The 24562-nt window shown below is 45.2% G+C and overlaps 1 long non-coding RNA gene across 1 annotated transcript in view; it reads right to left on the bottom strand.

Moving 5' to 3' along the window:
• LOC142830279 (uncharacterized) overlaps nt 1–13130 on the bottom strand; it is a 36661-nt gene extending 23531 nt beyond the window's left edge. Inside the window, exon 1 of the long non-coding RNA XR_012905427.1 lies at nt 12735–13130. This is a non-coding gene — a long non-coding RNA (uncharacterized LOC142830279). The remainder of the gene's footprint in view (nt 1–12734) is intronic.
• Between the last annotated feature and the right edge of the window lie 11432 nt (nt 13131–24562).

Genomic DNA, 24562 nt, shown 5'->3' with positions numbered 1-24562 from the left:
TCTTAGCACAGTAACTTGAGGCTATGTGAGAAGCACCTGTCCGTGACCACTGCAGCAGCAGCAGGAACAAATGGGAGAGGGGTACATGTCCCCTGACTGGAGTGACAGACAGACACACAAAGAGAGAGACACACAGACAAACTCTCTGAAATATATAGTCGATAGCTGTCTCTTTCTCCACCATGCCCCCTGCTGGCCAAATGGAATTATAGCTGCTCCAGTCCCCGTCTGTCCCCTTAGTGCCCCCCTGTGGTCATTTTACAGTATACTTGTCCCTTTTACCAGACCCCTCCCTTTCTATTTTGTGAGAAACAATTAAATTTCAGGCACATCCCACTGTCCTGGCACAACCAAACCCTGGCTTTGCTTTCAGTTATGATAAGACCAAAGTTGGTGGTCCTAGCTCTTACGGATTAGAAGGCGTTCTTGAACATGAACACACACACACACACACACACACACACACACACACAGATGCACAAATTCTTTCAAATATATAGGAGCTCCCATCTCACTTTTTTAAGTTAACAGCATCTAATAAATAACTTTGTAAATGTAGGAAACCAATGTGGCTTTGGTGTTGATTTGTTTAAAATCCTGAACACTTTGGCTGTGTCTACACTGGCCCCTTGAATTTCCGGAAAAGCACTGACGATCTACTGTAAGAAATCAGCCGCTTTTCTGGAAATACTATGCTGCTCCCGTTCGGGCAAAAGTCCTTTTTCTGGAAAACTGTTCCGGAAAGGGGCCAGTGTAGACAGCACAGTAGTGTTTTCTGCAAAAAAGCCCCGATCGCGAAAATGACGATCGGGGCTTTTTTGCGGAAAAGCGCGTCTAGATTGGCCACGGATGCTCTTCTGGAAAAAGTGCTTTTCCGGAAAAGCATCCTGCCAATGTAGACATGCTTTTTCCGGAAATACTTTAACGGAAAACTGTTCCGTTTTAAGCATTTCCGGAAAAGGGTGCCAGTGTAGATGTAGCCTTTCAGCGTGTGACCAAAACTAGAATGTCAAACCCTATTCTATTTTTAATTTCAGAGTGATGGCGAGATTTCATTTTCTGCCTCCAGCTCTAACCCTGTCCTTACTGCTTGAGGTCCAGGTTGGATCCAAACCTTAGAGACTTATTTTCTGGTCTCTGTTTAGACATCTCATGAGAATTGTTCTTGGGAGATTTTAGCCCCAAATCTGGAAAAATATGGCAAGCAGATCTCATGCAGATTCTGATGTTCATAATGGGGAGACATTTTGTGATATCTGAAATTTCATCCCCGGTTATCTGCAGGTAGAATGGAACCTCAGTCCTCTGGAGCTTAGAACATGCATCTTTAATGCTTGAGCTAAAAGCCAGCGGGCTATTAGCTCAGACTACAGAGCAGGTTCATTATTCTCTCTGTAAGTGGCCTCGGCGCTACTAGATGGAACAGTGAATCACACCCCGTAGGTGTGCGGGTTACACCAGCATCTTACAAAACATTGGCCCTAACGGGAGCTTTGACCCAACCTCAGACTCCAACCATAACTGAAATCCCCTCCAGCTGTAAAGTTGTTCACTGGACCTTCTCAACTACGGTTGCTCATAAAACGATTGTACCTGTTATTTTTAGGCACCGATTGCCTGTAAATTTACCAGTGATGACATTTCCAGGACATTCATTTAAACGGACTGGCCTGGGGTCAGAGCACTGTAATGAAGGCCAACTAAAAATGGAACCACGCTTCCAGAACTACTTGAATTCTAAAGCAGAATAATAAGGCCGTGTGAAGAAAACGCCGGTGTGATCGATGGCATGGTTTCTCCAGCTGGATAAGTTAGGTCTACGGAAGATAAGAGCTAATTAACAACAGCTTAAAAAAAACAGGAAGAAGAAAGAACTAACTCTCCAAACCCCAGCAGCAGATTGGTATTTTGAATGTTAATATTTAATGTCTCAGTCGAGAATGCTTATGCGCACCTATTTTTGGTGTGAGCTTCTTGTCTTTCTTTTTCAATCACTGTCATTAATTCTTCAAGCTGTTGATAGTATTTGTGCCCCTCCTGTTTCAAAGAAGGATGGGTGCCCTCTACACTTAGAATCACCAGCTGCATTCAGGAGTGGAAACAACCACTCCGACTGGGAAACAATTGCTATGTACACTTGGAAGAGAGGGCTTAAAAAAAAAAAAAAAAGAACAGATCAAGCCAAGCCCTGCCAACAAGACCTGACGACCCTTGGCTGAAGCGTGTCTATTCCAGACAACAATGGTCTGTTCTTTCAACAGTCCCGACAGGGAGAAAATGGCATGAGCTATTCTCAGCTGGCAACTTGGCAGACTGTGGGCCTGTCAGATGCTGACATGCATTAGATCTCTTTTTCTAGTAGGAAGCTGCTGTCAGTCTGATTACTCAGCATGCTGATATTTATGATGCTTTTTTGGGAACAGAGCTTGTGGACCGTAACGTTTTTGTGAATGGGATGGAGGGGATTGAGCAGATGGATCTGGGGCCTTCTGGTAGAGGATCCCCGCTCACCCCCACTGTGAATTATAGTTCAAAGGAGTGAGTTCCCCTTCAGCCATGCTGTGAAACATACTATCGTGCAAGGGTGACACTCTCAGGGGAAATTAAAGTGCAGATGCAGGAGAGAGCCCGTGAGTATTACACCATTTCCTTCCCCAGCCGCTCTTATTTTGAATGGCAACCTCAACGTGGGTGCACATGTGTTACCCATCAGGGTGGCCTTCTCAGCCGGAAAATTGTTTCTTCCCTCTAGTGGGTACATTGACCCTTAAGAATACAGCAGAGCACAATAACCAATAGCTTTTGAAGGCTTTCATTGTGGTGAATAATGAAGGCTTCTTTTTAGCTAGCCCTTTAGAAACTCTCAGAACACATTTTGATGAATGTGATCCTGTTCATCCCCATCTGCCTACTGACCCAGATCCTCAGCTGCTGGGTGGTTGTTTACTATTTGTGTTGCAGAAGCGACATGCCTGGAGGTTTTAAACAGGCTGGGGTTCCATGGTGCTAGGTACTGTACAAACCGAGGGGCTAAGATTTTCCAAAAGGGACTATTGATGGCAGCTGACTCCACTGTTTTAGTGCTGTGATGGGGTATTCACTCCATATCTCTCTGAAGGGGTTAATGTGGGCCAGATAGTCTAATGAGCCCATTAAGCTGCAAATGAGGAAAGTCCTAGAGAAGAGAAGTTCACTTGTGCAGGAATGTGGGGGGGAAGAGGAAGAGGGTGGGCCTCTATAAAGCCAGGGAGCTGGTAACAATCATAGAATCCTAGAAGTGGAAAAGACCTCAAGATATCATCAACTCCAGTCCCCTGCCCTCGCAGCAGGACCAGGCACCATCTAGACCATCCCTGATAGATGTTTATCTAACCTGCTCTTAAATATCTCCAGTGATGGAGATTCCACAACCTCCCTAGGCAATTTATTCCAGTGCTTAAACACCCTGTCTGTGTCTAGACTGGCAAGTTTTTCCGCAAAATCAGATGATTTTGCGGAAAAACTTGCCAGCTGTCTACACTGGCCGCTTGAATTTCCGGAAAAGCACTGACGATCTCATGTAAAATCATCAGTGCTTTTCCGGAAATATTATGCTGCTCCCGTTTGGGCAAAAGTCTTTTTCTGAAAGACTTTTGTGCAAAAGGGCCAGTGTAGACAGCATAGTACTGTTTTCCGCAAAAAAGCCCTGATCGTGAAAATGGTGATCGGGGCTTTTTTGCGGAAAACCGCATCTAGATTGGTCACGGACGCTTTTCTGCAAAAGTGCTTTTGCGGAAAAGCATCCTGCCAATCTAGACGCGATTTTTCCAAAAATGCTTTTAATGGAAAACTTTTCCATTAAAAGCATTTCCGGAAAAAGCATTTCCGGAAAATCATGCCAGTGTAGACGTAGCCCCTGTGTATGTCTACACTATCCCCCTAGTTCGAACCAGGGAGGCTAATATAGGCATTCAAAGTTGCAAATGAAGCCCAGGATTTAAATATCCTGGGCTTTATTTGCATCTTCCCGTCCAGGCGCCATTTTTAAATCCCCTTAGTCTGAACTAACTGCCCACGGCTACACGCGGCAGTCAAACGTTAACTCGAACTAGGTCCTTAGTTTGAGTTAACTGTTTTACCTCATGGAAAAGGTGGGGCAGGAAAAGCCGGCCCTGGAACTGGAGAGGGGAGGAGGAGAGTGGACAGGAGATGGAGGCAGGTCTGGGGAGCACCGAGGACGGACCCATAGCCCCAGTATGGCTGTAAGAGGGTAGCAGGAGGGGTAGAAAGTGGCCCAGGGCAGGGCTGTGCTAGAGCCCATAGGCTGGCGAGTTGAGGATTCTCTGCCAGCTAGGCAGGGACCATGCTGACCCTGTCCTTAGGGCCCTGGGCTGGGACCCTTGAGTGAGGGCAGGCCTGGGTCTCCCTTCCCCGCAGGGAAACGCTAGGCGAGGCCCCGTCCCTCACCAGCTGGACAGCCATACAAGGGACCAGACTGAGGACCCTGGGTGTTATCTCTGCTGGGGTAAGGGTGGAGGATAGTCACGGTGCCCATTCAGTAAGGGAGCCCCGACAGGGCCATTGGTTGCCCGATGTTGGGGGCACCACACCGAGAGGGCTAGAATAAACCAAGAGATAGGGGACCATGGGAGCTTGGCCCAGCCACACCCGAGGCTGCGTCAAGGGATCTCCCTCTCAAAGTGTTATGAAATTTTACTGTATTGCCACAAGGAAATAAGTAGCTAAAGCATACACAATATGCTTATGTTTAGCAGCATTATTAACACTTCCACTGCTTGCTGGTCTCTCAGTGCTCTGTGCTGTTATTTAGCTCTAATTTACCCCTATATGTCTTCTGAAAGCCAGGACTGGTGGCTGTAAATAAACTTTATGGGACCATAGGAAACTTGGCCACACCCATGAAAAAAGGACATCTGGCCAACTAAACTCGTGCTGGACCATGGATTTTTCCAGGCTAAAGTGCTGGACTAGAGAGTTTCAACCTGTACAACAGCTTGTTGTACATACAAGCACGTGGAAAAGGAGATGGCACGTCAAAACAGCAGGATATTGTAGTACACACAACTAGCAGTTTCTTGCTGACTCAATGGAGAAGAGAAAATATCACTTGAACTATTATATTAAGAGTTGACAAAGCCAAGGTTAATAAAGTGCTCTTTGCCTGCACCTTGTGAGAGTTGAAAAACTTGCCTATTCCCCTTGCAAGCTCGTGCTCCATGCCTGACTTGGAAAAAAATGCAAATGATAAATAAAGTACACAAATTATCTAGCTTTTTGTGTTCTAGACTCACTACCATCATTGCTGAATGAGGCCCTGCCAGGCCTGGGTGAGGTAGAAAGGAACTGGGAAAACCAAGGCACAGATGGTAGAGGGGAATGTAATGGGACATCACTCACCTCACATGAGTGACTTCCTTTTGGCTCAGTTCCTGAACCTCCACTCCTTGCGGTGGCAGCTCTTCTGCAACTTAGCACTCCAGCCTTGTCTGAGCCTCTAGAGCTCCAAGGAGGAACTGCCTCACTCTGGACCAACAGCTTCCTTTTAACAGGCTTGCTGGGCCCTGATTGGTTATGTCCTTTGTTCCACTCTAGCTTTCTTGGAGGATGTTCTCTATGGTTTTCTGAATGGGGTATGGCAAGGCCACAAGCCTCTAGCAGGGATCTTTGGGGCATGGTCCACCCTGTCACAGGGAGATTTTTAAAAAAAATCACTGGTGGAGTTGTGTGCCCAATTCCCAGCAATTTTCATTGAGAATGGGGCACCTAACACCCTTTGTCACTTTGAAAATGTCTCTCTAAGTGACCTACCGGTGTCAGGGGGCATCACCGGAGCAGCACAGGCGAGAGTTGATGATAGCCTGATCTCTGTGCCGTGACACACACAGAGATTTGATCATCTATGCACATAATAAAAAAAAGGGACTGACAACCTCTCTGGAGAGGAGAGTCCCGGAAAATTTGACTGGGTGGGAAAGGAGATAGATCTCCCTACAGACATCACATTGGCTGTATCGCATGCCTTGGGAGCAGGAAGCACAGAACAATTAAAAGTCAACATACACTTTGTGCACATCATCATATCTAGACTAGAATAGCACCTGGGGGTCCAAACAGCAGCCTAGCAGTATAACAAGGTGGTTTATATTTGCCGCCCAAACTTCATGAGCTGAATCAAGAGTACAGCACTTGAGTGTCACAATGACCAAAGCCCTTCCCATATTTCTGCATGGGACTGGAGTCCTGGCTAGAGGAATGGTTGTAGGGGGCTGGGATGGTGTGGATCCTGGTATGGAGGTTCATGCTGTAGAAAAGTTGAGAGTCATAATCACTGGTTCTTTCCATTCCCCATTTCCAAAATATGGGACAAATTCTTTCAGTTACTATTATCGAGGCAGCGGGGGTAGGGGAGGGGGCTGTTGCACGGTGGGATCTGCAAGGTGACCACTCCTCTCAAAGCTCTTTGGAGTCACGCTGACTTACATTCCAGCACTCGACGGGGGAAGTGACTATGGAATCGTGCCTCGACCTGCATTTCCAAGGTTCCTAGGTGGAATCTTTTCTCTGGCAGGGTAGGAGAAGTATTCACTGGCCCTGTGGAGTATTTCATTCCTCATCCTCTTGCTGTCTCCCTCATAGGAAAGCCAGCGTATGCATGCAATGCACGGAGGTCTGACCCAAAGCACTGTGGTGACACACAGAATGCAGCACCATTTAGCACTTTTTTCCCCAGTACCACTAAATAATCGTCACTCCAAGCAGATAACTTACATTCAGGCAATATTAAGGTCATGATTTTTTTTGGGGGGGGGGGGTGAGGGAGATGGTCATATGCCTTGACATTTCCTCCCTCTAAAGAAATGGCATGCTCCAGCTTTTTCAGACTTCTCTCTTTTTACAACCCCCAGGAATTAGAACTGGAACAGGTCAAAACGGTCACCCAGGCCACTGTACCCCTAAACTCCTCTGTTACAGGCAGGAGTGGTTTAGGGGTACATCCAGGCCACTGTACCTCTAAACTCCTCCATTACAGGCAGAGCTAAGAACTCAGACAATTCTGAGTTATTCTGGAGAACTTTAAAAGACTTTCTCCTTCAGATTTTTCTCTGACTCCTATCTTCAGCACCCTCCTGGCATTTTCCAACATCTCCTTGCTGGAAGCACTGGGACATTGGCTCCAAACCATGTGACATAGCATACCCGGTCTGAACTATAACATTTACCACAGCTCCTTACACTGGGGCAGGCTATTTTCAGGTTTTTTATGGGAAAGATGAAGTCTGAAAGTGACAGCTGCGTTCCACCAGATGTGAAGGTCACAAAGTGGCACCAAGGAACAGGAAGGTTTGGGGTTTTATTTTCCTTCAGCTTCACTGCTAAATTTGCAAACATTTTTACACAGAAAGGAAGCTTGAAGCAAGAAGAAAATCAGATTACAGCAGAAAGCATGTAATGTATAGGGAGCAAGTCTTCTGCATGTCTCATCTGGGCCTAATACACGTGGACAGGTAACTTCAAATTCATCTGGAGGTTCAGTTTGTTGCTTAGCCATAAACTGTCTAAACTACTTGGCTATGTTTACATTGAGCATTCTTGTGTAAAAAGATACGCAAATGAGGTGCGGCAATGAATATCACCACGACTCATTTGCATACTTAATGAGCTGCCATTTTGCGCAAGGGGCTTTTGCATAAGAAGGAGCAGTCTGCACTGCTCCTTCTTGTGCAAACCACCCCTCTTGTGCAAGAGCCATTCTGCCGCTTATTTTCTTGCACAAAAAGGGTTTTTGGCACAAGAAGGAGTAGTGGAGACTGCTCCTTCTTGCGCAAAAGCCCCTTACGCAAAAATGGTGGCTCATTAGGTATGCAAATGAGGCATGGCGATAGTCATCACCGCACCTCATTTGCATATCTTCTTGCACAAGAATGTGCAATGTAGACGTAGCCACGCTTGGGTTTGCAAAACTGTAAAATAATAGCATGAGTGCAGGTATGTATAGTCTTTGTCTAGCAACACAGCTCTTGCCATTATAGCATGTGAATGATGCACGTTCAATTTTTGCATTTATCCTTCTAACATCCTTTGAGGTGGACTGGTATTAACCCCATTTTATCAAGGGAACTGGAGGTCACATAATTTACCCTGTGTGGCCAAGGTCACCCAGGATGTCCAGCTGAACTGGGATTTGAATCTAGATCTTCCAGTCCCATACCACAACCACTAAAACTCCCTTTTAACCAGCCTATTTGTGGCTGGAAACACAGAGGTGCAAGGCCATGAAAAACAGCTAAAATAAAAAATCATCCAGACATTTTAAAACTTGAGGAAAACTTTGCACAAAATTCTTTCATAAACCATATCTTCAAAATAAGTGTACCGTTGCCACAAAGTTCAGGTAGAGATTTGTATCCAAGCTATCCCAAAGTTAGGGGATGTTAGTTTTAGTTTAGACCCCTCTCTCATCTTAAATAGCTTTGGTAGAGTACAGTTTTACTTTGAAGTCATCTTTGCTTGACGTCTACATGTACCCAGGTGTTTTAAAAGAATCAGTGTCCGATTTACACATACTGTAGAAATCTAAAAATTAACAGAGAAAGGTAACAATATAGTCGTAGTGTCATTGATCTGCAGGCATGCTTGATTGTTAACAAGATGATGAGTTTATCCATGTGAGCAATTTGAAGAAGGGCTTTGAAAGGTTCTTTTCCAGTGCCACAGATAATAAATGTGAAAAAAGTATGAATACTGAGGAGCAGAGTAAACCAATTGAGGAGGATCTGAATTATTCATTAGCCTAAAACTGTGGATGAGAAATGTGTTTCAATGCAGTTGATTATACCTAGATCCAAAATACTTGTGAGCAGACATAAGAGACATTTCACAAGTTACAGGAAAAATTCTCTCTCTAGCCTTTTTGAACCCCTCTGTTGCATTTCTGCATTCCTTCCAAGAATCAAATCAATATGACATGAATTTTACAGCGCTCCTTTCACTCTGTCTTTATACATGAGGACCATAACTTTCAGAAATGTTCAACACCCACAGCAAGGGCCATGTTTCCAAGAGAGAGCTGTGTTTTCCATTTAGCTATGTAAAAATAAGAAGTTAGATTTTTTTCCAGCACACAGCAGCTCCCATTGACAGTGATCAGTAGATCAACACACATGCTGGAAATTGAGGCATATGCGTCTATGGAAAAACCAAGAGGAAAGGACCAGAGTGGGAGAAAATGAGATAGAGAATTAAATGAACCATAGAATTCTAGAACAGGAAGAAACCTCAAGAGGTCATCGAGTCCAGTCCCCTGCCCTCACGGCAGGACCAAACACCATCTAGATCATCCCTGATAAATGTCTATCCAACCTGCTCTTAAATATCTCTAGTGATGGAGATTCCATAATCTCCGTAGGCAATTTATTCCAGTGTTTAACCATCCTGACAGGTAGGAAGTTTTCCTAATATCCAACCTATTCCTTCCTTGCTGCATTTGAAATCCATTGCTTCTTGTCCTATTATCAGAAATTAAGGAGAATAATATTTCTCTCTCCTCCTTGTAACACCCTTTTAGGTAATTGAAAGCTGCTATCATGTCCCCTCTCAGTCTTCCCTAATAGGTCATGTTTTCTAGACCTTTAATCATTCTTATTGCTCTTCTCTGGACCTTCTCCAATTTCTCCACATCTTTCTTGAAACTTGGTGCCCAGAACTGGGCACAATACTCCAACTGAGGTCCAGTCACTGCAGAGTAGAGCGGAAGAATGACTTCTTGTATCTTGCTCACAACACTCCTGTTAACACATCCCAGACTGATGTATAAATTGTACCAGCTTTGTTCTGTCACCTCAACTCATAAAGTTAGCTCAAGCAGCAGGTGTCTCACACTGGAATTGGAGTGTATATGTATTAGTGTGTAGTTTCTGCTTGAAGGCCACGTTCTGATCTTTAAACTACCCCAGGTGCTATTTACTGATTCATAGCATTCTGCCTCTTGTTAACCCCCCACTTCCATTATGCAGACAGTGACTGAATAGGGAACTGGGGTTAGAGTGGCTGTAAATGATAAAAATACATCTCGGGTCACCCCCCAGTGACTGTTTTGAAGCTGCTGGCACAGGCCACTCCTTCAGCCCAAAGTGAGCAAAATGCTGCTCTCTCATCCCTTGTCCCACCTCAACTAAGGACCTGGCTTTGAATGCTTGTTTGTTTTTAGCTACCATCTCTTTGTGATGCAGGTTACCCCTTCACATTTCATTTGCCTGCTGTAATTATTAAATCCACTAGCTTCAGCAAGCTGTGCCTGATTCACCCCTGCACAAGAAGGATTAGAACTGAGTCTCTGGTTAGCCACAGAAGCGACGGAGAGTTGCTTGGAACACAGAACCTCCTCCACAAGCTTAGTGCCCACTCTGAGTCCTGACTGCTCCTATCAAGCCCGATGCCTCACGGCTCTGCTCGTTATCCCACCAGGCACTAGCGTTCTGCGTGATCAAATCTAAGGGGGGGAAATGTGATGTGGGACAATGAGCCCTCTAATATGTATTTTTTCCCCCTCAAAATCATTCCCATTTAATATTTGCAAGCGGCTGCATCTCGTTCATGCTAGAGAGCTGTAATAGCCACTTGACATTTTTCTATTTTTCGGATGGGTGTTCTGATTAAATTGTTGTAATGAAACAAATGAACAATTCTCCTTTTAAAAAAAAAGTCTAAATGGACTGTATGCAGAGCCTGAAACAACTGTACAGATTCTCCAGCTGGCTGGAGTTGTGTCTCAGAAGCAGCACTGAAGAATTTTGTAATCTTTCCAGTGATTCATCGTGGACGGTTACTGGGAGGCTGAACCAACCAAGCGGAGGCATCTTACACTTAGGGTGTGTGTGACTACAGGGTTTTGTCGACAAAACTGGCCTTTTGTCGACAAAACTATACCTACATCTACACTACTGCCGAGTTCTGTCGACATAATGTCAACAGAATTCGGCAGTTTTGTCGACAGCGGTAAACCTCATTCTACGAGGAATAACGCCTTTTGTCGACAAAGTTCTGTAGACAGAAGGCATTATTGCATCTACACTGTCCTTTGCGTCTACATTCTCATGTTGATAAAGCAGCTTGCTTTATCAACAGAACTGACTGTAGTCTAGACGCTCTTTGTCGACAGAAGCTTTGTCAACAGAATCTGTCGACAAAAGCCTGTAGTCTAGACGTACCCTTAGATGGCACTGGAAACCACAGCATTTCTATTTGTGAAAGGATCAATTCATGAAGAATTGCAGGCCGCTTCAAGAAAATAGATAATGGGAGAGAAATGTCCTCTGCGTGTGTTCTGCCAATCTGAGTGAGGAAACAGTTTCCTTTCTTCAGAAACCTGGCTTAAGGGATCTGGACTTTTTTTCCCTGATGAATTCCAGTGCTTGGGGTGTCTGTTGGTGTCTCTTTTGTTTTTAAGAAACTGGATTTGTCAACATGAGATAAAGCAACAGCGTGCATGGAGTGTGTGTATGGGGGGGGGGGGGGGGGGCAGGATGTGATGAGTTTATGAACTTAGTTCTGACCTGTGCCACCCAGTTGCCTCAATTCACTGACCGTTGGCCTGAATTTCCTCTTGCCTTTATATAAGTGGTTGGCGGTCTTGTGGAGGAAAGCGTTTGTGATCGTCATGTACTTCTGGACAAGGGGTCCAAATTAAGGTTGCATGGGCAAGCTCAATGCTGGTATTTCCTATCCTAAAAGTTGGGCGCTCAACTTTTGCAACCTTTATGTCATTTTCACATGGACTTTGGTGTGGTTCCCCTCAGGAAATTTTCTCTTTAGTCGCAGTCTCAAAAATGACTGAAATTTTACCACGCGCCTCCCCGGAACACCTGCCCCCAAATTGTCCTGAGGCCAATAAAAAAAAATTCATCCCAAATGGTTAGCTGGGGAAAATTATAAGCAACTGAAAACAGGCCCTTATAACAAAGTGAAAACAGGTGATTTTATCTGTCCTGTCTGTACCTATAGAACCAGATCTGGTTTTTATCAACTAGAACGAGGGTAATCATGTAGTGCAAAGTATTTGGTACCCGGGTATTCTAATCTCACGCCTCTATATACAGAGGAACTCCACTGTCCTCAATACAGTGGGCATTAAAGGAGTTTCTTTGATGTAAAGGAAGCCAGAGTCTTGCCTGCTGTCTTCCTCTTTTCTAGTCTGTTGACCTTTGTGCGTCAGTGTTGGTCAATGCCAGAGTTGCTGGACGGAATGATCAGAAACCGTACAGATACAAGCTGTCCTAACCTTGCCAGCACAAACTAGCTATTCCACCTCATGGCATTGGCTGCCAGAGACATTGCTAAAAAGCATTTCATTCACGTCTGGAACACTTACCTCAGCCTCAGGCATTCCTACTCATCTACTAGTGCAATGATGGCTTAAACATTCCAGAAAGGAAATACATATTTCTGAGAGGATCATGTGCTAGATTCACCCCATGTAACCCCCTGATGCCTTCCTTAGTCAGTTGGTGTTCTCTGGACAACTTTTGTCTGATGAAATCTGCTTTTTGAAGCTGTAGTTTAACCATTAAATGTTGCCTTATTTTGGATCCCATTCCCTCTATGATCCCTTTCCAAAACATTGGGTTATCTTGTTGCCAAGCCCTCATGCCCAGAACTTTTAAGATGCCACATGAAAACAAAGTTAAAAGGAAGAGATTCAATAAGATCAAAACAAGCACAAAAAATTTCAGACTTACCAGAGTTTCAGTTTGATCACATCAGCATTTTCTGATGGAAAAACATTCAGAGGGGGGGAAAAATGACCAGCACTAGCCATGGTATCATGTAAGGATAAAGGCAATCTCTGAGATAACCCAGATGCAACCCATTAAGTTAGGCTTGCTGGGCTAGAAACACTTCAAATTGTAGCTAGTCAGTGCACTGCAAACCTGTGCAAAGCATAGTGCAGAGGTGTGAATTGCTTTTGGCAAGAAAACATCTGAGCTGCTAAGCAGCAGCAGGCTGTACAGGCTGAATTTTCTGCCTGGTTATAATGTGCAGCCCTAGAGAGTGTATCATAGGAAGCCACTTTCAGCATAACAAAAGCATGGAGAAGTGTGGCAAGATCCTGCATTTGAAAGAGGAGGCTGCAACCTTGTGTCTAAGCAAAGGTAAGAATAAAATACTGTTGTCACACCCCTTGGATTTATATTAACTAAGCTCTAGACCATGAAGGTCTCGCCTCCCATTAAGTTTCGGCTCAACGATCAAGTTATGTTCAAGTGTCTGAACACGTCCGACACCTTTCCTGTTATGTCTCTGTAGTGCAATAGTGCTTAGGAATCCTCATCAAGGCTTCGCTGTGCTAGACGCTGTACAAACAGAGCAAAAAGAACAACCGGATTGACTCACTCAATAGCATCACAATCCATGCCACTAGATAAGCATGCTGAGGAGGAAACGGTCTCAGTCACTCCGAGCTTTGCTTTCTCTCAGTCCATTTAATCATTCATTGCAGCCTGCACTTAGCAAACTTGAGGAAATGATTATTTATGTAGTTTTCCCCATAATACTCTTCAAATGCTATTTATTTTACTCACCCATTATCTTTTCCATGCTGATGGGCAGCCACTGGGTCTGCCTAACACAAACATTAGACAAAAGATCACATCACTCGCTTATGAGACAAGGAAATGCCTCAAAGGTAAAGAATTCAGAAAGCTCCTGAAAAAAAAAATCCGTGTTGTGTGTCTATCTATATATTGATGTATCCACCTACACAAAATCAGTGTGTGTATAGATATCTGAGTGGGGAGTAGATTGATTTAAGTTCTGGCTTGACAAAGCCCTGGTTGGGGTAATTTAGATAGAGCTAGTCCGGCTTTGGGCAAGGAGTTGGACTAGATGATCTTCTTCCAACTCTAATCTTCTATGATTTCATGAGTACTTGAGGAGAATAATTTTTTGTGATGGGATGCTTTGCCAGAACAAATGGCATGTGCTGGGGGTAGGTGCTGGTAACCTATATTCTCAGCTGACTAACACCTCAGATGAAGATAGGGCTCATGATGAAGGATTTCAAGAGGATTTGGGGAATCATCATTGTGCCACTTGACTTGACCATGGCTTTGGAGTCCAGCACACTTATGAGATTAAACAGAGGACCAGGGTCTCTCTTAGGTGTGCTAATATATTATTTTTCACCTTGGTAACCAAAGCAGTGAGCACAATGAAAGAGTACATTCCCCCAAGGCAGTAGGGTTAACGAGCATGATTTTGTGGCTATAGAAGTCTCCTTGGTTTAAATGTACAAATTCTAGGGGAAGGCATCTAGATGTGCAGATGGCCTGATCTCAGTCTAATCTCCTGTGGCAAGCAGTTCCACAGATAGTATTTTTCATGACTCGGTCCTGTTTCTAGTGCCTAAAACTCAGAATTTGGATTTGAAAAGGGAGGAGTTTATGAAGTGATCTATGAGTGAACTTCTTCTTTTATCCCATTGCTGTTTACATTGCCCAAGAACCGTTGGTGTGTGGGACCTTGTAAAAAAAGACATTAACATTCAGAATACTCTATATTAGCTGGAACACACTTTTTCTACATGCTTGTTACCACACTCAGGTCATTTTAATAGATTGGTAAGGCATGATTTCTCTTTACATAACCATGTTGACTCTTCCCCAACATATATTGATTTATGTCTGATAATTCTGTCCATTACTCTAATTTCCAACTATTTGGCTAGCAGTGAAGTTAGATTTACTGACTTGATCAGAATTCCCTTTCTCCTGGTGGATTTTTCCAGGATTAGCTGCTCCACAAAGCTGTCATACAAGGGGTCTAGAAATTCTTTCTCCATCTCATCCGGAAGCAACAGGTACACAGTCAATATGGGGATAATTGAAATCCCCCATTATTATTGGGTTTTCCACATTGTAGCTTCCTTCATCTCTCTGAACATTTCAGTCACCATCCCGGTCAGGTGGTCAGTAGTATAGTCAAACTGCTAGACTTCCATTGTCAAAACATGGAATGTCTGTCCATAAAGATTCTAGGGTATGGTTCGATTGACGATTCTCTTTATAGTTGACTCTCTTTTCTCTCTCACATACTGCCACCCTCCCACCAGCACGACCTTCCCTGTCATTGCCATATGTTTTGTACTCCCGTATTCCAGCATCCCATTGATGGTTATTGTTCCACCATGTTTCCAACCCTTTCTGCAGCCGAGTTGGCCATTTCTGTCTTCTTTCACCAAGGCTAGTGACCCTTCTTCTCCTTGGCTATGTCTGTACTGCAGGGGTATCCCGGTAAAACTCCGCTGCATCCAGGTAATGCGTTTGCTCTTCCCCTTTTTCTTGCGGAAGAGCAGACGCGCTCTTTCGGGGAGCCCTGTATACCTCGTTCTGCAAGGAATAAGGGCTCATCCAAAAGAGGAGGTTTTTTTGCCATTTGGCCCAGTCTTCATGGGCACAATTTGCGTAGTTTTCTCCCCTGCTTCCTCCCCACCCCGGCCACCAAAAAAAAAAGCTATAGTGTAGACATACCCATTGAATGAAGACTTCCGATGCTCTTTCTCCAGAGGGGCCAGGGATAGATCCAACCAGCTGCCTCTCCTTGGGGGCTTCTAAAGATGACAACAGTGCACTGTGATCATCTAGTCTGCCCTCCTGTTTAAATACAGGACTTCTCTGAAATAAATCCTCTTTGAACTATGGTGTTTCTGCAAGAGAAACATCCCATTTTGATGAAAAAATTTCCCATGAAAGAGAATCCACCTCAACCCTCAACCAATGATGAATCGCTCTCGCTGTTGGAAATGTACACTGTATTTCCAGTCTAAGCCCAACTTCTAGCCACTGGATCATTGTAACATTCATCTGCTGGACTGAAGAACCTACAATTACATATTTGTTCCTCCTGGAGGTACTTGTATTCTGTGACCAAGTCGCCCCTTTAATAGTCTCTTTGTTATGCTAAATAGATTGAGCTCCTTAAGACTCTCACTATAAGGCATGTTTTCCCAACCCCTTAATCATTCTCTGATCTCTCCAATTAATCAACATTCTTTCTGAATGTGGCCAGCCCAGCTAGACACACTATTCTCGCAGCAGTCACACTACTACCTAATACACAGGTAAAATAAACCTCCTGATTCCCAAGCAAGCTTTCCCCCCCAAGGATCACATTAACCTTTCTTGCCAAACCCTCGCAGGGTGATGACCAAGTTCCATTTCCTTGTTTTCACACAGGCAGCAGAGAATCCACACAACATGAACAGTGTTCCCTCTATGCTAAGTGATTGGGTGCCCCCCCCAGGAGAGATTCAGATGCCACCCAGCTGAATAGAAAAGTGCCCATGGTGCCCACAGCATTTGTTTCTGTGGGTGGTACACACCCACATATGCCTCAGTGCACATAACAAAATGTATTTCACACACAAATGGAAACAATTAGAGGGCACATTGATCATGAACCTCTGATATTTTAGTGATCTTTTTGGAACTTGTCCTATCAAGTCCTCCGGCAGCCATATTATTTACTGCTTTTTCCCTGCTGGTGCTGGAGTGACAGAGAACCCCAGTGGCTTGCATAAACAAAATTAAAAAAAAAGAAACCCCCGTGTTTTACAATATAATCAACAGATCATATGGAGGATGCTCCCTTCCTTCAGTCTGCCTTATTCTAGACTGTTCTACAAATAATAAAGTGGCCGTATAAAACCAAGAGGCACTCTGAGTGACTCAGCTTTCCAGAGAGGGTGGCGTGTGTTTTTAAACCTGCCTCCTACGTCATTCTTTGTAGGTGTCAGCGATTCAGTGAAGTTACATGAAACTCCCCCCTCACACACATTTTACAAGGTGCTACAATGAACACCCCAAACATGGAGGCAGCTACACTTCCAATAAGTAGATCAGCTTCTGCTGGTTGTTTTGCTGGGCTGGTCCTGCTGCTGCCTACAACAGAAACAAAATAGCAGTTGCCTGCGACTATTGTCATTTCCCGAGACACCTCAGCCACAAGGCACTGCCTGTCTCTCTGTGTAACTTTGGAAAACAAGCCCGTTCTTTCTGCTCACCTTGCTTTGACAGCTTTCAACGCAGGCGTTCCATTATTTTGACGCTTGAGACAGCTTATTTTGTCTCTGCCATGATACAGCTCTTAGGCACACACTGCTCTTGACCAGACACACACTCTGGATTCTCTGTGTGGAAAAGGCTCGGGAGATTCAGAGATTAAAGCCAGAAGGGAACTGTAACATGGTGAAACTCACTGCCGCAGCACCTCCTGCTGGTCACTCTGGGCATTAGTGACACTCAGCACCGGAGTGTCCCCTTCTGGCTTGTGTCTTGCCTGCTGTTCCCTGTTTGGTAATGGCTCTGCCACCTTGCGTTAGGGCCTGCGTCTCTCCCAGGCTGTGGCATCCTTCCCTCCAGGTACTGCCCTGCTGCAGTGTCCCTACACTCTGGGTTCTTCTCCCTCAGGGAACCCCCAAGCCCCTAAACCCATTTTGCCTCAGTGACCCACTGCCAGTCCTCATCTAACCCCTTACCTCAGGGGCAAACTGCCATCTGAAATAGCCGCTCATCATTGACAAGGAGGTGGGGATCTGCTGCCTTCTCCTGCTCTGGATGCCTCCCTGCAGCCCTCCTATCCCTCAGACTCCTGTCTCTGGGCCTCAGCCTGGAGCTCCCTGGCTTACTCTGCCTTTCCCCAGCACTGCTCTGTCTGAGGTAGCCTAGCTAGCAGGCAACTAGATCCTTCTTCCTCCAGGGCTGGAGTGAGAGTGTGCTCAGCCTGGCCAGCCATCTCTTTTATACAGCCTTCCTGGGCTCTGATTGGCTGCCGCAAGGCCTCTCATGATTGGCCCCTAGCTACAGCCCTCTCCCAGGGCTATTTTAATCCTTTTTATGCCTGGAGCGGGGCGACCACCCTGCTACAGGAACATTAGATCCTTTAATCTGACTGCTTATGCATCGCAGGCCTTTAAATTGCACACAATTATCCCTGCATTGAGCCCAATCACTTGTGTGCGTAGCTCAAGTATTTCTTCTAGAAAACTATCCTGTGTTGATTTGAAGATGTCAAGAGATGGAGAATCTACCTCTTCCCTGGCTGATTTTTCCAATGCTTAGTTCCTCCCACTGTTAAAAATGTGTGCCTTTATTTCCAGTTTGAATTTGTTTGGCTTCAGTTTTCAGCCATTGTTTTTTCTTTTCCTTTGCCTGCTAGATTAAAGAGCCCTTTAGTACCCATATTTTCTCCCATGAAGGCACTTAGACACTGAACAAGTCCTCTTTCAATCTTCTTTTCCTCTGGCAATCTAAACAAATTGAGCTTTCTAAGGGTACGTCTAGACTACATGCCTCTGTCGCCAGAGGCATGTAGATTAGGCTACCCGCCATAGTAAAATGAAGCGGCGATTTAAATAATCACCACTTCATTTAAATTTACATGGCTGCCGCACTGAGCCGACAAACAGCTGATCAGCTGTTTGTCGGCTCAGCGCGATAGTCTGGACGCGCAGGCGTCGACATCAAAGGTATTTGTCGACCACCCAGGTAAACCTCATCCCAGGAGGTTTACCTGGGTGGTCGACAAATACCTTTGATGTCGGCAGGGGAGCGTCCAGACTATCGCGCTGAGCTGACAAACAGCTGATTAGCTGTTTGTCAGCTCAGCGCGGCAGCCATGTAAATTTAAATGAAGTGGTGATTATTTAAATCGCCGCTTCATTTTACTATGTCGGGTAGCCTAATCTACATGCCTCTGGCAACAGAGGCATGTAGTCTAGACGTACCCTTAGTCTTTCTACACATGGCATTTTCTCCAATCCTTGAACAATTTTTGTGCCTTTTCTTGAGAGGCACCAAGTTCCCTTGTGTCACCATGAAGTAGCTGATGGTGCTCAAAAGACCACTAAGAGTGTTGGTGACCTGCAAAGAGAAAAGAAGAAAACAAAAAAGTTCCTCGTGAAAATTCTAAGTAGTACACCCTACATTATTCTGCTAGACAAAGACTTGCACTGTGAAGTCATTATATTGAACAAGCTAAAAATACACCTTTAAGTGCAAAGAGTGACTGCAACTTGATTCATCTGCTTTGTTTGCAGGCAGAACATATCCTGGTATTTCAGACTGGCTGAAAAAGAAACTGACAAATACAGTCATTCGAAATGAGATCATGCAAAGCCTGGTCCTTCATCTGGAGGAATATTTCAGAGGACTTCTGGAAAATGATCATGGTAAATGAGACAGTCTCATGCACCAAAGAACAAATGCTTTCAAGCCTGTGATATATGGATGATAGCAAATGGGGATGGAGAGTTTATTGGGTTGTACTATGTAGTCTGTACATTAACAAGGGTAATTAAAGATGTATAATTGCATCTCAATCTGAAGATTAACAACTGTTGAGTATGATGTTGCGATGGTTCTGCTAATATGCAAGGCTTAGTCACAGGTGTAGTGACTTGATTGCAACAACAGAAACCACAACTGCATATAGTTGCTCTGGGCATGCTTTGAATTTGGGATGTCAGGATGCAATTAAAAATAATACTATCCTAAGGCTTTTGAAGCCATTTACACAGGCTTTATAAAATAATCATCCTAACTGGACTGTATTTCAGATAAAGTATGAAGTGTTCAATGCATCATTTGACCTCCATGGCCTCTGTCCCACCAGACAGACCCTCCATGCAAAAAATGTTGGCTTCGGTTTCTGAGAGCTATCTTGAACTGTGTGCTCAACTTCGAAGGATCCTGAAATGAGCTCAAACTGGTGGCATGGAAGCCCCAAATGAGAAAGTTTAACTTCTAATTGGTACTGAGCTATACTGAAAAGTCCTAAATGTCATGGATGATCTGTCCCTAACGGCAAGGGTTGGACTTTTCAGCAAGAGAAGGCCAATCTCTAATGAAAATGAGACTTAATTCAATTCTAGCCATCTAATGAGATAAAAGCTGAAATTTACTTGGGGAGCAAGTCCTGTAGTAAAGTTTAAAGTTGGTTAGTCAATGCCTGAGCTTCCAGGAAAGATAGCTTCCCAATGCTAATAGGGATAGGCCCCCAATCAAGTTATCCAAGTTGTAGAGGTAGCTGTGTTAGTCTGTTTCAACAGAAACCCCCTAAAGATTAACAATTTTATTGCATAAGCTTTCGTGACACTACAGTGCAAATAAGTGATGGTCACATAAACACCACCCTATACCGGAAACCTACCAACTGCTAGACCTACCTATACAGCTTCAACTTTCAGCTAGAACACATCACATGATCCATTGTCTACAGACAACCCCTACAATACAGCCACATTTGCTCCAAGCCCTCAGACAAAGACACACCTACAGGATTTCTATCAAGTACTCTTGAAACTACACTACCCACTTGGGGAAGTGAAGAAACAGATTGACCGAGACCGATGGGTACCCAGAAGTCACCTACTACAGTACAGACCCCACAAAGAAAGAAACAGAATGTCACTGGCCATCAACTACAGCCCCCAGCTAAAACGTCTCCAGCACATCATCAAGGATGTACAATAGGATTCTTAACCTCTTTGGCATGGTTACCCCATAAGACTAACTAACAAACCAAAATTACCCCTCCTCCTTTTTAAAATGGCAATAGACAAAAAGAAAATTATGATAAATCATTTTTATTGTATTTCATTTTCTCATACATTATGTTGAACAAAATTGAACACTTATTGTATTTTAAACGTATTGCCCCCTGAAATATGACAAATTACCCCCAGGTTAAGAATGGCTGATCTACAACTGATCCTAGATGACAAATCTTTGCTCTCACAGACCTTGGGAGGCAGGCCAGTCCTCCCCTACAGACAGCCCCCCAACCTGAAACACACTCACCACCAACAAGCCACGTCACAACAAAAACACTAATCCACGAGCCAATCCCCGCAAGAAACCCCTTTGCCTACTCTGGCCACACATCTATCCTAGTGACGCCATCATAGGCCCTACCCACATCAGCTTGTAAGAATGGTAACATACAAAAACCAGTGGGAGGGCATTTTAACCTCACAGTGACACACAGATAGAGACTTGAAAGTTGCCCTTCCCAAGCAAAACAACCCTTCAAAACCAGGCTGCAATGTGAAACTGCTAAGCTGGAATTCATATGCAAATTTGACACCAGCAGAATGGGTCTGAACAAGCACTGGGAATGGCTCTCTCCTTATAATAAGTAATTTTCCACTTTCAGTACTCTCATCTTCTTATCCACATCCACCCTGGCTGAATTAGCTCTGATGTACCACTCCCATCTCTGTATCCCCACAATCTGTTTCTATTTCTTTCACTGAATGCATCTGATGAAGTGAGTTGCTACACACAAGAGCTTATGCCCTAGTAATATCGTTAGTCTTTAAGGTACCATTGGACTCGTTGTGCTAATTAATCAAGTTCAGCAAAGGAATTTTCTCAGTACAGTAAGTGCCACGGTACTATAATAACTATTCAGTTTATGGAAATGTTTTGCCTGGAAATGATGCTGTCCAATTGCCCATCTTTGTGAGTCGGTCCAGATGCTGGCAGCAGGCATGCTGGCTGTTAACTTTTTTTTCCCTGCAGCTGCATGGGCACTCAGCTCTCCCACGGCACATGGAAAGCCCTGGCCACAGGCAGGTTTTAAGGGCTGCAGCCAGGGATGAAATTGCTAGGCTATGTGAAGCCCACGCCCCAGGGTAGGCTGCAGGCAGGACAACAGCAGAGGTGGATGCTCTTAGTGGTATGCCAAAGTTCTCCGGCAGGAGGGGGGGAGGGGAAGGGGAAGGGGGAGGGGAGGATTAAGGGCAGCACAGGGCCTCTTTCCATACATCTTCTTTGGAAATGGTCTGAATTAAAATAAGGGCGAGCACGTACTCAAGCAACTTGAACTGAAATGCAAACAAAAACCCAACCAAACACCTTTCCCTGAGAAAGGGTTCACTGAAACCCAATGTTCAACCCAAAACATTTCCCCCCTGGTTTTTCATTTTGAAAAACAAAGCCCAAAGGAGTCTAGAGAGCTTCACAGCAAAGAGAGGCCCTTTCCCAGCCCCGATTTCAGTTGTAAACGGAAAACGCCCCTCGTTTTGTTCTGCTTTAACAAAACTAATCCAACCCGAGGATTGCAAAAGCCTGGATCCGAATAGTCAGAAGAGAGGACGCTTCCCGGCCAGTGGAAGGTGGCGTATCTTGTCTCCAACACTCTGCACAGCCAGGAGTAGTGAGGCGGATTGTAAGTGAGTTCCTGGAGCTTCACCGGACAATCTGATAGGCTCTTGCCCTTCATCGTTGGCGACATTTGCCTCCTGGCAAGCTCCACGTTGCCTGCTCAGTTTCTGTCATTACAGGGTGAGCAGGGAAAGGGTCCTGAAAAGCAGCTGGGAAATGAAATTGTAGCCACCAGCCCACCCTCTTGCTCTTTTCCCAAACCCCTTAAGTGGGCTCCAAAATTGGTTGTGAAGCGAGAGGCACAACTGCCCATCCTGCAGGACCATTCTCCTGCATTGCAAGCGTAACCCACACACCTAGTGTGGTTCACTGTCCCACACAGTGGCACCTAGACCACAGCAACAGTTAAGACCAAGAGACCTCTACAGCATAGGCTGGGAGACAGCTGGCTTTTAGCTCAGAGCCTCAGGCTATGTCTACACTGGCGCATTCTCACGTGAAAACTCTTTTGTGGAAGAGTTCTTGTGCAAAAACTCTTCCAGAAGACAGTGTCTACACTGGTATGTGCTTTTGCGCAAGAGATGTGCTTTCGCACAAGAGCATCCATGCCAGTGTAGACGCTCTCTTGTGCAAGAAAGCTCTGATAGCCATTTTAACCATAGGGCTTTCTTGCGCACGGAATTCATGTTGCCTGTCTACACTGGCCTCTTCTGGAAGAGCTCTTGCGCAAAAGGGCTTATTCCTGAGCAGGAGCATCAGAGTTCTTGTGCAAGAAGCCCTGATTTTATACATTAAAACGTCAGTTTACTTGCGCAAGAACACACGGCCAGTGTAGACGGGCAGCAAGTTTTTGTGCAAGAGCGGCCACTTTTGCACAAGATTGTGCCAGTGTAGACACAGCCTCAGAGGATAGCAGCTCTTATACTAAGATTCAGAAGGCCCAGGTTCAAATCTGGCTGGTGGCGGTTACAAGCTGGGGCTAGTCTGGGATCTCAACTGGGTCTTGGAAGCTTGGGACACACTCCCCTTCCTAGGGGAAATATGTAACCCACACACCTAGGCTATGTCTACACTCATGGCTTCTTGTGTGAGTAATATGCAGATGAGGCTAAGCGTGGAATATCACTGAGCCTCATTTGCATACTTAATGAGCCATTTTTTTCAGAAGAGGCTCTTGCGCAAGAAGGAGCATCTACACTGCCCCTTCTTGCGCAAGGAAAACCCTCTTGCGCAATGTTGTCACACCTATTACTTGAGAGGAAGAATGGCATTGCGCAAGAGGGGTTTTCTTGCGCAAGAAGGGGCAGTATAGATGCTCCTTCTTGTGCAAGAGCCTCTTCTGAAAAAAATGGTGGCTCATTAGGTATGCAAATGAGGCTCAGCAATATTCCACGCTTAGCCTCATTTGCATATTACTCGCGCAAGAAGCCGCGACTGTAGACATAGCCCTAGTGTGGTTCACTGTCCCATGCAGTGGCATGTAGACCACAGCAACAGCTAAGACCAAGAGACCTATACAGCATGTGCTGACAGTCAGCTGGCTTTTAGCTCAGCGGGTAGAGGCTCCTATACTAAACTCCAGAAGGCCCAGGTTCAAATCCACCCTGTGGTGGTTACACAAGCTTTCCAGTTGTGTCTACCACGTAGGTTCTCCACTCCTGGGGTGTGTCTAGACTACATGCCTCCTTCGACGGAGGCATGTAGATTAGCCAGATCGGAAGAGGGAAATGAAGCCGCGATTAAAATAATCGCGGCTTCATTTAAATTTAAATGGCTGCCCCGATCTGCCGATCAGCTGTTTGTCGGCAGATCGGGGGAGTCTGGACGCGATGCCCCGACAAAGAAGCCTTTCTTCATCGACACAGGTAAGCCTGGTTTCACGAGGCTTACCTGTGTCGATGAAGAAAGGCTTCTTTGTCGGGGCATCGCGTCCAGACTCCCCCGATCTGCCGACAAACAGCTGATCGGCAGATCGGGGCAGCCATTTAAATTTAAATGAAGCCGCGATTATTTTAATCGCGGCTTCATTTCCCTCTTCCGATCTGGCTAATCTACATGCCTCCGTCGAAGGAGGCATGTAGTCTAGACACACCCCTGGAGTATGCAATACTGAGCAATAGCCTTTCCTGCCGTGGAATGTAAGAAACCTAAGGCGTGGCCTAGATCCCTAACATCAGGGAGCCCATGCTGACGCTCCAGCCCCATGGCCCCTCACCCGCAGATCCAGCACTGGCTCCCCGCTCTGGGAAGAGGAGCTCTGAACCTCGTGGGCTGGAATCACGCAAGCCAGAGCCAAATCCAATCCACAGGCTCTGCCTGGCGGGGAGGAAGCGACTGTGTGCGCTGCTGCAGTAAAGTGCTACCTGGAGGCTTTCCCCCCTCAAAATCTACAAGCTCCCCCT

This window comes from Pelodiscus sinensis, chromosome 7, assembly GCF_049634645.1.
Source record: "Pelodiscus sinensis isolate JC-2024 chromosome 7, ASM4963464v1, whole genome shotgun sequence".
NCBI classification, from domain to species: domain Eukaryota; kingdom Metazoa; phylum Chordata; order Testudines; family Trionychidae; genus Pelodiscus; species Pelodiscus sinensis.
This window is presented reverse-complemented; position numbering and strand designations above follow the sequence as displayed.